The following is a 12,237-nucleotide window of genomic DNA, read 5'->3' as shown; positions in this document are numbered from 1 at the left end:
GGCCTCCACCCAGTCAAGCTGCCTAGGGCCCCGGGAGACCGAAAGTTCTAGGCCCCGTCCCTTCCCCCATGTCTCAGAGCTGGGGGAGCCTAGCTGGGGCCTGGTTGGACTAATGAATGGCGGCAGAGCCCCTGGCTGGACGGGAGCGGACTGGGGGTCCCGACGCCCCGGCCCAGGCTGCTGATGGGTCCTCCCCAGCCCAAGACGCTGAATAACCCATTTTTTATTTTATCATGCCAAAGCCTCTGGGTCTCTAGGTCTTAGGGAGAATTCTTATTCACTTTTTAAGTCAAGAGAATTGATGTTAAGGGAGATGCGAACATTTCTGCTAAAGAGATAGAGGCATGTTAGAAAAATTGTATAAATTTGAAAAAGTGAGACTTAGCAAGCAAATTTCAATAGACAAGAAACACCTTATGGGGGCAAAGCACCTAGGAATTTGGGGATTAATAAGGGTGGGATTCCAGATTTGTGGTCTCCAGTTTGGGAACTCCTTATGTAGAAATTGTCTCCAACTATGTTGTGACTTCAGCCATCTGGAGGGAACAAGGAGGGGAGAATTTGAAACTCAAAATTCGTTTGTTAAAAAAAATGTAATTGGGAAATATTTAATGGGATAAATTAAAATATGTTCAAAAAAAAAGAGGAAAGAAAGAAATTCTCTCCATCTGGGCAGTTTTGCAACCTATCTGTAATTTAAAATCTTGGAGGGTTCCCTGGGGGCACTGAGAGGTTAAGTGATCACACCCTGGTATCTGAGGCAAGATTTGAATACTGATCTTAAAGATTTTGAGGCCAGTTCATTATTCATCACACCATCGAGCCTTTTGGACTTTTGAAAAAATATAAATTTAAAAAACATAGCTAAGCACAGCTTACCTACTGATATGTTGGTCATGTTGGTGTGCTGGTCAAGCCTGACAGCTACCCCTGTTTCCTCTTGGCTTTTGCACTTAGCCATCAAGAAGCTAAGTCAATGATTTAGCTAAGGGGACTGAGGAAATTGAGTTAAGTCTTCTCAGTTAATTATTCTAAGTATGCTTTTAAGGAAAAAATAGCCTAAACTACAAGGTAGATTGCTTCCACCAGGCCACCTCTTAGAGGTGGCAAAGTCCTAAAGGTCTTGACTTTCTACCATCTAAATGGCTTTAGGGCTCTGTAATATAATGCCAAGGAAAGGCAACTTCCCAAGGTTCAAAATACCAGCATAGGTGCTCTCCATTTTATTCAGTGACAAACCAGGAACAGAGAAGATCAAAACATGACATCATTCAAAATACAGCATTTACTAAGTGTGATTAAATAATCTCCAAGTACTACCCCACCCCAGGACCTTCCAATCATTCAATCAATTACAAAGTCTCTGTTCTAAATACTTCTCCACCCCTAGGCTATACCTTAATTAAGTCCACCACAAAGCCCCTCTTCTCAAATGGAGATTAGTTTCCAAACATAAGTACAGTACCTTCATTTGTTCAATCACAGAGCACAAAAAGGTCAAAAGTTCCCCACCCCTGGATCACAATTGAATCTACCCCAGAGTTACATCAAGTTTAAGCACAGCACTTAATACCCAAATGGAGGTCTTTTCTTCATCTTGACATGAGGCAAGTTCTCAGCAATCTTAGTTTCTGGGGAGACAAGGCTTAGCAATGCCACAAGATACATTGCCAGTCCCTTCATTAATTCATCCTCTGTCTGTAGAACAGTCCTAGAACCCCTGAAAACATTAGCAAAACCCTCTCCCAGGATTTCTGTAAACATACAACAAGAAAATCCTTCTTCAGGGCTTCTGAACCAACAGAAAGGTTCCCAGACCCCTGCAACAACAGCACTGTCCTTCACCAGTGGACAGTATTCACTCTCTGTCTGCAGGACAGTCTCTGGAGCTCTTAGCCAACAGCCAGGTTCCAGGACTTCTTCAACAGGACTGTCTTTCACCAGTGGACAAATCTGGCAAAACAACATCAAAACAGACAGACCAAATACCAGCAAAACAGCCATGTCTCCTCAGTCCTTGGCAGCTCAGGAGGCAGGTCTCAAAAGTCCAGGGCAATTCAAAGTGGCCCCCAGCAATTCTCTCAGTCTCTCTGCCTCCAGGAGGGTGCTGCTTCCTAAAAGTTCTGCTGCCTCTCTCGTCTCTCCAAATCTATGTCACCAGCTCCTCCCAGTTCAGGACTCTCTTTTCACATCAACAAGTCCATCCCACAGGTGGGATTAACAAGCTCTGGGTTTTAACACAATCAATTTGAAAACCAAGCCAATACAGGGGAATCTTTAATTGCCATTACTATCACAGGCTCCTACTGGACAAACTAATCTCAAGGCCTGGTGTAGGAAAGTTACCAGAGGAGGACGTTAGGACGAGTGCATAAAAACTAAATAAAAAAATAAAAAAGTCCTATGTGAGTAAGGACTAAGTCTCAAATCTTAATAAATTTGTGGGCAAAGTGATGTAAATCTTTTTATATCACAGTGTGTATCCATTGTTGATCGTGACAGAAAAAGCCCCAGGAACTTCTAGGCCACAGCATAGATGATATTTCTAACAGTCAGTGATCCTTCTTACAGGTCAGGATCATATGCAGTAAGGTAGGTAAGTCTCCATTGGAAACTTAGTGCTAATGTGGATAATGAGATCATCTGTTACTACCAACCTCTCAGATCCCTGGATCACTAACTATGTCATATTCCTCCCTGGGAGCACATTGTAGGTCAAGGGGGGAAGAATACCAAATCTGTGCATCTTTTAGGACCTATGCTGAAGAGCTACTCCCTTCTTCACTGGTGGCTGGGTAAAGACTCCCTTCTTGCCATTCCAGGAATTCAATATTGCTACTAACTCAGGGATGCCCTTTCTTCCAGGCAAACTACACATTCACCTTCATATGGTATCACCCCTTCATTTCCCAAGGCCTTTCCAAGAAGGATTTATCAGAACTGTCCCTGGGAAAAGGAAACTTGCCAAAAGAGGGAGAACTGAACCATTAAATGGAGCCCCTTGAGGGAACAGGAACTTTGAAAGTAGGGACACTGAGCTGGGGACAGAATAAGGAAAGGTGGGAGAGGGTCAACCAGAACTATATCCAAATGCTATCTGTCCTGATCAGTTGTCTTCCTGGAAGCTAAATCTGAGAAATTACTAGACTACAGAACCCCTTCCTTCCTAGGGCAACAGTGATTGGACAACTTCTGGGAGATATGGCACCCAACTATTTTGGGGCGTGATTATGAAGGTGTACAAGTCTCACTAGACTCTTACCATCCCCTCAAGCTATTATCTTATGTTTTTCCTCCCTTTCTCAGCCACAGTCCTTGAAAACCTTGCACATAGAAGTACTATTTCTGGCAAGCTGAAGGACTACCCCATCATCAGAGATTTATTGAAGGAGGAAATAAATGGGGCAAAATAAAGTGAGATGAGGTTTGAGGAAAAGGAGCTCTTGTTGAATAGCCTCAATTTCTTCAGTATGTATGAGTTGAGATCCTCAGTAGAGAAGGTGGAGACAGAGGAAGGCTCTGATTTGGTACAGCTGCTATGGGGAGTGGAATGATTACCTTGCTGCAGTGAGGGTCTATTTGAGATTATATAACTTGGAATTGATATGGTTTTATGATTTCCTACAGCTCTAGTTAGCAGTACATAAATAGGATAGAAGAAGAAAGAATGTAGGAATGACCCAAGGTTGGATTTTGGCAAGATGGTGTCAGTGGTAGGGCAAGAGGCAAAGGATTAAAAAATATAGAGTTGAATTGTTCGCTAAGGGTTTAGATAATGAGAAGAGGAGAAAGTAGTTGGTGAAGAGGTAATAATCTGTGAAAGAACTTAAGAGATGGAAGGAATGGAGGTTATAGTGAGGATAAAAAACATAGGTATGGTAATACATAGCAAAAAGATAAATTATAACATTATGATCAGAGGAATTTTGGAGTTAAAGAACTTTGAAGTGGAACACTTGTGGGTGAAGACAAGATAAAGGGTGTGATCATTTCTGTATGCAGCTTAGGAAGAATGGAAGGAATAAGTCATATGAGCTGAGTGGATTGAAGAAGCATTAGTTAGGGTATTGGAGGGAACATCAATATTAATAATAAAGTCCCTTAATGACAATATAAGAATTGGAGTGTAGAGAAAGACTATGAACCAGGAACTGAATTTATTGAGGAAAGAAGGATAATATCTTAGAGTGCATTAGATAACTGCCATCAGGATCTGGATTGGGGGGATACATTTGGAACTCATGAACCTCACAGGAAGAGATCCTGCTAAGTCACAGTGATAGCAGAGTCTAGAACAAGTAATGAGGAGCAAGGGGCATTCCAACTGATACCACAGCCAGAGTCAGAGGTATGAGTGAAATACAACCAATATTGGAAAGGTTGGAAAGGGAAGCAGAGTTAGCGAGTGGAAGCCAGGCCTCAGTATTCTGAGATGGAAGGAGTAAGAAAGTCAGAGTTTTATATGAAAGCAAGCATAGTGCAAAGAGGGGGTAAATGTGAAGTAAGACATTTGTGGCTTTTGTTGAGGTGGGGGGAAGCAAGCAGGTAGTTGGAATTAGGGAGAAGGGTTTGTATATTGGCAACATACTGGAGGCCTTTTTGGGGGTGTTGGAGGTTGAGGGGATCTTGTCTTGGTATAGCATAGTGGTGGAAAAGGTTCTGAAGGCCAGGTGGTTGGTGAGGTCTTGGCTGGGCCAGGTAGCTGGAGAGGGGAGGGCTAAGAGCCAAAGTCAGGAGGCCAGTGATGTGTAAAACGGAAGTTTCATGTACAATAATGATGGTCCCAGTTGTGATAACAGATAGCCCCAGTGATTTCTCTTACTAGTTGACTGACTGATGAGGTCTAGGGGATGATAATGCTTTATTATATGCTTTTTTTTTTTCTCTCCCATGGGAATTCAGGGTTTCACCTTCCCCCATCTCAGTTTCACTAAAAGAGAAAAAAAGTCTCCTTACGGTCAAAAAACCCTCCCAAACTTTCCATCATTAAATAACATTAGTCAGTGATGGTGACTACTATTTTTTTAATATCAAGGGTAATAAATGTATAAGCTTCTGGGCTCTTAGGCTTCAGTACGTTTCAGGGCGTGGCCAAAGCCGGGGCTACAGTGGGCTAGCTAGCGACAGAGGCATTACAACGAATAAACATCCATAGACAATGCCCTCTTTACTCACGCTGGAGGGATTTTTAAAACCCTTTCGAAAATGCCAGGAGAGTGACAGGGCGGAGAAAGGAGAACAAGGTTAAGAGACCGGAAATAAAAGACTCGGGCTCCATGAGCCGGCGCCCTGGGCGAGGGCAGCCCCAGGACGAATGCGGCAAACCTCCCCTAGGTCATCCTCCATGCGCTTCGAGGATTGGCCGAGAGTGCAACAAAGGAGAAGGGGTGGGACTGCCCCTCCCGACCAATCCCGTGTAGGGAAGAGCTTCGTTGTGACGACATTTCAGTGCGCGCGTGCTGTGGGGAGGGGCCAGAAACTGAGGGATCCGGAATTACACCAGAAGTGCCTGGCGAGGGAGAGCTTTGCGGTATTCCCGGGAACAGTTTCACTTATCCGAGAGGTGAGCTGCCCCGCCTCGTCATTGCTTGTGCTCATTTTATGGCCGTGTCTGGGTCTGAGGAGGCCTGGTCTCAAGGTGGCCACCCACGTGCGCGTGGGAAGGGGGCGGGGCGTTCATCTCCTCAGGAAATGGGGCCTAGAGGGGGGGAGGAGGCGAAGCGAGGCAGAAAAGGCCGCCTGACCTCAGAGCTCCTGCTAACACAGACCCATCTGGGAACAGGTGCCTGCTGGAACAGAAAGAGCGTTGTTGTTCAGCTGTGTATAATCAGTCAGGCGGGACTTTTAGAGTCTTGGAATTGGAGTTCAGCGAAGTTCATTGGAATTGGAGTTCATTGTTATGAGCCTGCTCTCAGAGGTCACAGTCTAGTCCTGCCTGCTAGAAGAAAAGGCAGTGATCCAAGTTAATTGTATTGGAGAAGTACGAACAGTGGTAGAGAAATCAATCCGCAGATGTTTCTGAAGCGCCTGCAGTCCTGAACAGTGAAGGGCCTTGAGGGGAGGAAAAGATTTCAGCCCCTAGAGAAGGGGATTTACACCATTCTGAACATAGGGAGTGGTGAATTGTAAAGGGATAAAGAAAGGCAAGATATGAATGAAGATCTACACAGCCTGCTTAGGCTGGCATGCTCCCCTTGAATGGTGTGTGCCAAGGAGAGCCTGAGAAAACTGCAAAGGAACTAGGTTGCCAGCCTAAGGAGTTTGTATTTTATTCTACTAACAAGGGGGAGCTTTTGAAGGTCTTACACAGGAGAGGAACTTGGTGGTCATCTAGTTTTTGGTAGTGGTTGCTGTTTGAACAGCTCAAGTAATGGCGAGCTCACTACTTTATAAAGCAGTCATTGACAGTTTTGAGATGCTGTAGTTTTTAGTGAAGGTTTTGGGGATATGAAAGGACTATGATAGCACTGTACAGTAGGTAGTAATTAGTAAAGAAATATTTAAGTGAATGTCGGGTGACCAGGTCTCCATTCTTTTTTTTTTTTCTGGGTCTCTTTTTTTTTTTTTTTTGCTTAAAAAAATGCTTTATTAACTTCTGATTTACATCATTCGTTTCCGCCAGATTTTGAGTTACAAATTTTCTCCCCACTTTTCCCCCACCCACCACCCCAAAATAGCAGTCCCACAGGATATCCCCTCCTCCAATCTGCTCTCTCCCATATTTTCTCCCATACCCCTTTCTACTTTTCCAGTGGATCTCTATGCCTCAGTGCCTGTATATCTTATTTCCCAATTACATGTAAGATGGTATTAATAATAGTATATATATATTTATATTTACATACACACACATATATATGTACATATATATTTGAATATTTTATTTTAAAACTTTCAATTCCAGATTCATTCCCTTCCTTCCCCGTCACCCACCTCCTGTTGTACATGTGTGGCTAATGCAAAACAACAACATAATAGATATATTGTAAAAGACTGACTACACTTCCCTCCCTCCCATCCCACCTCCCACCGGCTCCACTCTCCACCCTGATCCTGTCCCTTTTCAAAAGTGGGTGCTTCCAACTACCCTCCCCCCCAGCCTGCCTTCTCTTCCATCATTCCCCCTCTCCTCCCCTTCCCCCCCCCCCATTCTCCTGGAGGGTGAGATATCCTATTTAGTGTATATTTCACTCCCTCCTCAAGCCAGATTCAATGGGAATAAGGTTGACTATTCCCTTTTGTTCTTCCCCTCCGTTGTAACCATTTTCCCTTGTCTCTTCTGTATGATAGTTTACCCCAATCTGTCTCTCCCCATCTCCTCTCATTATATTCCTCTCATCTCTTAATTTCACCTTTTAAGTATCATCCCTTCCTGTTAAATTGGTCCTGTGCCCTCTATCTATGTATGCCTGTAAACATACATACATTCATATGTGTATTCATATGCCCTCATATATAGACATATATATATATATATTTCTAATCCCTTCAAGTACTGAGAAAAGTTTCGAAAGTTACAATTATTGTTTTTCCACGTAGGAATGTCAATAGTTCAACTTTGATAAGTTCCTTATGATTTCTTTTCCCTGTTTACCTTCTCATGCTTCTCTTGCTTCTTCTATCTGAGTGTCAGATTTTCTATTCAACTCTGGTTTTTTCAGCAAGAATGCTTGAAAGTCCTCTATTCCACTGAATGACCATATCTTCCCCTGAAACATGATACTCAGTTTTGCTGGGTAGGTGACTCTTGGTTTTAATCCCAGCTCCTTTGCCCTCCGGAATATCATATTTCAAGCCCTTCGATCCCTCAGTGTAGAAGCTGCCAAATCCTGGGTTATCCTGATTGTGTTTCCACAATATTCAAATTGTTTCTTCCTGGCTGCTTGTAATATTCTCTCCTTAATCTGGGAATTCTGGAACCTGGCTATAATATTCCTAGGAGTTTTCTTTTTGGGATCTTTTTCAGGAGGTGATCAGTGGATTCTTTCAATCTCTATTTTGCCCTCAGGTACTAAAACATCAGGACAGTTTTCTTTGAGAACTTCCTGGAGGATGCTTTCTAGGTTCTTACTTTGGTCATGGCTTTCAGGTAGTCCAATAATTTTTAACTTATCTCTCCTGGATCTATTTTCCAGGTCAGTGGTTTTTCCCATGAGATATTTCACATTGCCTTCTATTCTTTCATTTGTTTGGATCTGTTTAACAGCATCTTGATTTCTCATAAAGTCATTAGCTTCCATTTGCTCCAATCTAATTCTGAAGCCATGATTCTCCTCATTGAGCTTTTGAGATTCTTTTTCCATCTGGCAAATTCGACTTTTTAAGGCATTCTTCTCCTCATTGCCTTTTTGAGCCTCCTTTGCCATTTGAGTCAGTCTGTTTTTTAAGGTATTATTTTCCTTGGTCAGGCTGTTGACTCTCATAATTTTCTTGCATCATTCTCATTTCTCTTCCCAATTTTTCCTCCACTTCTCTTATCTGCTTCTTAAGGTCCTCTATGGCCTGTAAACAGCTCATATTTTCCTTTGAAGCTTTTGGTGCAGGAGTTCTGACTTCACTGTTTTCCTCCTGTTCCATGCCTTACTCCTTCTTGTCCCCAAAATAGGAGTGTAATGTTGGAATCTTCTGTCTGCTTTGTTTCTTTCGCCTGCTCATTTTACCACTCAATTACTTGACTTTTGGGCTTTTTGCCACAGTAGGACTCTGCCACCAGACAGGGGAGCTTTCGTCCCGAAGGCTGGGGTTTTGTCAGCTGCCGGAGGTATTAGATGGGTGTCCTCTCTGAGGCCTCCACACTCTCTGGCAAGCTGGACATGTGCCCCAGGACCTCCACCCTAGACTGTAATTCTAGATCCAAGCTGGTTAAAGCATGAGTGATTATCCCTCAGACTGGTGCTTGGTCCCCCTACACTCTGCAGGCCAGAAGCTGAAGCTGCCATGTGGCACTGGCTGGCTGTGCCAGTCTCAGCTGCTTCTCGCCCCGGGGGTAAAAGCCTCCGTCCACTCCCACTTACTGGTCCCAAAGTCCAGACTGCACTGGCCTCTCACCTTGTCCTTTGCATCTCTGAGTTGATAAATCTGGAAATGGCCACAGCTGCTGCTGATCAGGAGTCCCTCTGGCTGGTGGCTGGTCAGGCCCGCCATGGGGCTAAAGCCTGGGTAGGTGACTCTTGGTTTTAAGGCTGGGCTCGGCTCCCAGAGTGCTGGGCTGAATTCCTGCCGGCCTGCCAGGCTGTCCTCAGTGAGAGGTTAGTTTCTCTGTGTCATTTTGTGGGTTCTACAGCTCCAAAGTTTGTTTAGAGTCCCCTTTTTACATGGATTGGGGAAGGTGGAAGCTGAGGTCATGCTTCTACTCCACCATCTTGGCTCCGCCCCCATGTCTCCATTCGTAAGGAGCTTACACTCTTATTTGGGGAATCGAGTATTATACTCAAGAAACGGTTTTAGAAAACAGCATAACTAAATAATTAAAAGTAAAATTCATCAGGGAAAGCCTGATAGAAAAAATAAGATGCAAAGTATGAATAAGATTTGGAAGGACATTGCAGTCTGTGGAATGAGTATGTAGGTAGGCTTGAATGTAGGTTTTAGAGTTGGAAGGAACCTTAGAGATCTTTACTGAACTCTTTCATTTTACATCTGAGTAAACCAATTTCCAAAGTAGTTGAATTATTTGCCCCAGATCACTCATACAAGAAGTAAATTAACACTCAAAACACTCCATAATGTGGACTCACCAACCTCAGCTTTCAAACAGTACTGAATTTGGTGTCAAAGGCCTATATCTGATAGGTCAAGAATTGGCTACCTAGTTGGGACACATACTTGGAGAAGACAAAAGATTTGTTGTTTTTGTTTTTTTTTTTAAATAATTTTTAAAGATAATTTATTTTTAGTTTTTAGCATTAACTTCCATAAGATTTTGAATTTTCTTCCCCACTCCTCCCTGCACCCCAAGATGGCATGCAGTCTGATATAACTTTACTTATACATTCATCTTAAACATTTTCACATTAGTCATGATGTAAAGAAGAGTTATAAAGAAGAGAAAGAAGAAACAAAACAACAAAAGAAAAGAAGAGCAAATAATATGCTTCTATCTGCATTTAGACTCCAAAGTTCTTTTTGTTGATGTGGATAGCATTTTCCATTGTTAGTCTTTTGGCATTGTCTTAGATCCTACCTTGCTTTGCTGAGGTTTAAATCTGTCAAGGTCAGTCATCCCACAGTGTGGCTGTTACTTTGTACAATGTTCCCCTGGTTCTGCTTGTTTTACTCTGTATCAGTTCATATAAGTCATTCCAGGTTTTTCTAAAGTCTACCTGCTCATCATTTTTTTTTAAAAGCAATTGGGATTAAGTAACTTGCTCAAGGTTACAATGCCAGGTCTTTCTGGGTGGGTGCTAAGTGTCTGAGCCGGGATTCCACCCCAGGTCATCCTGACTCTGGGGCTGGTGTTCTTAACTCGCTGTGCCACCTGGCCGCCCCTAGCTCATCATTTCTTATACTACAGTTGTATTCCATTACATTCATATAAAAGTTCAGCCATTCCCCAATTGATGGTCATTCCATCAATTTCTAGTTCTTTGCCACCACAAAAAGAACTGCTATAAATATTTTTGTACATGTGGGTCCTCCATTTTTATTATCTCTCTGGGATACAGACCTAGAAGTAGTATTGCTGGGTCAAAGGATACACCCAATTTTGTAGATAACCCTTGGGCATAGTTCCAAATTGCTCTCCAAAATGGTTGGATCAATTCACAACTTCACCAACAATGCATTAGTATTCCAATTTTCCCACATCTCTAACATTTACTATTTTCCTGTTTTGTCATGTTAGCCAGTCTGATAGGTGTGATGTGATGATATCACAGAGTCATTTTGATTTGCATTTCTCTGCTCAGTGGTGGTTTAGAGCATTTTTTTCATATGACTACAGATAGCTTTCATTTCTTCCTCTAAAAACTTCCTGTTCATGTTCTTTGACCATTTATCAATTGGGGAATGACTTGTATTCTTATAAATTTGATTCACTTCTCTTTATATTTGAGAAATGAGGCCTTTATCAGAGACACTGGCTGTAAAAATTGTTTCCCAGCTTTCTGCTTCCCTTCTAATCTTGGTTGCATTCACTTTGTGCGAAAACTTTTCAATTTAATGGAATCAAAATCATCCCTTTCGCATTTCATAATGTTCTCTATCTCTTGTTTGGTCATAAATTCTTCCTTTTTCCATACATCTGACAAGTAACTATTCCTTGCTCTCCTACTTTGTTTATAGTATCAGTCTTTATATCTAAGTTGACAAGAGTTTTGAAGAGAGGAAGAGCTAATTTTGGAGTTTGGTGAATTTTGGGAGACCATAAAAAATAAGAAGTTAGGGCAGGAAAAGCCAGTCAGCTAGTCAGTCTGAGAAAGTAGCCATTCACACTGTGTTGCCATACATCTTGCAGGCTCCAGGGCATTAGTTGTGGTGAAGAACTAGAGATTTTGGAAAACCAGAAGACAGAATGACAACTTTAGTCATCTTGAGGATAGAAATTAAAGGGGCAAGAGTTAAGAGACGAAAAAAGGAACAGAAAGTAGGAATTTTGCAGTTTTGCCTACTACCCTATGGGGCCTCATGCCACAGATGCTCAGATGTATCCTTTACTTGATTTTGACATCAGTGAGAAATGCTTATGGAACAGTGGAAGAATAAAATTAATATGATGGCAGTATGCAGGAGAGATTTGAGGAGATACTGGGCCCAAGAAATAATCAGCCTATTGTCTAGGGTGGTAGGATTTAAAGTAGAGAAAAAAGGAAGACTGAAATAACTTTCAGAAGAAGAATCCACAAGACTTTGTGTGAGAGGGGAAATAGCTGAGGAAGGAAAAATGTCTAGTTTTCAAGCTCAGGTGACTGGAAGAATGTGGTGGTATTTTAACAGAAATAGACAAGTTTAGATTAGGAGCTGTTTTGAAGGGAAAGCAGATAATTATAAAATGAGTTTGAGGTAATGGTTAGGCCTTCAAACAAGCGTTAGAAAAATAGGAATATGGGAACTCAGAAAAAGATGTGGGCTCAATTGCAAATTGTTTACCTCTTTGGGAGGACTCAGTTTCTACAGTCTCAGTTCAAATTCTGGGCCTGCCACCTGCTACCTTTGTGAGTTTTTGAAGATTATTTTCAAAAATAACAGCTGAAAGATGAGAATAAAAATTCTGAAAGAATGTAGAGTAGAAAATTGAGG

General features: G+C 42.3%; 1 protein-coding gene across 2 annotated transcripts in view; it reads left to right on the top strand.

Moving 5' to 3' along the window:
* The first annotated feature begins 5,407 nt into the window (after positions 1-5,407).
* Positions 5,408-12,237, top strand: part of APTX (aprataxin) — a 31,149-nt gene continuing 24,319 nt past the window's right edge. For both annotated transcript variants that reach the window (XM_069088070.1, XM_069088067.1), the window contains exon 1: positions 5,408-5,563. The gene's annotated coding sequence lies outside the window, so the exon portion shown is untranslated. The remainder of the gene's footprint in view (positions 5,564-12,237) is intronic.

The sequence above is a fragment of the Petaurus breviceps genome, unplaced genomic scaffold (assembly GCF_028583685.1).
Source record: "Petaurus breviceps papuanus isolate PSGF00001 unplaced genomic scaffold, PetGlider_PUasm1.0 184, whole genome shotgun sequence".
NCBI lineage: Eukaryota > Metazoa > Chordata > Mammalia > Diprotodontia > Petauridae > Petaurus > Petaurus breviceps.
Note: the sequence above shows the minus strand (reverse complement) of the source record. Positions and strands in the feature narration are given on the sequence as shown.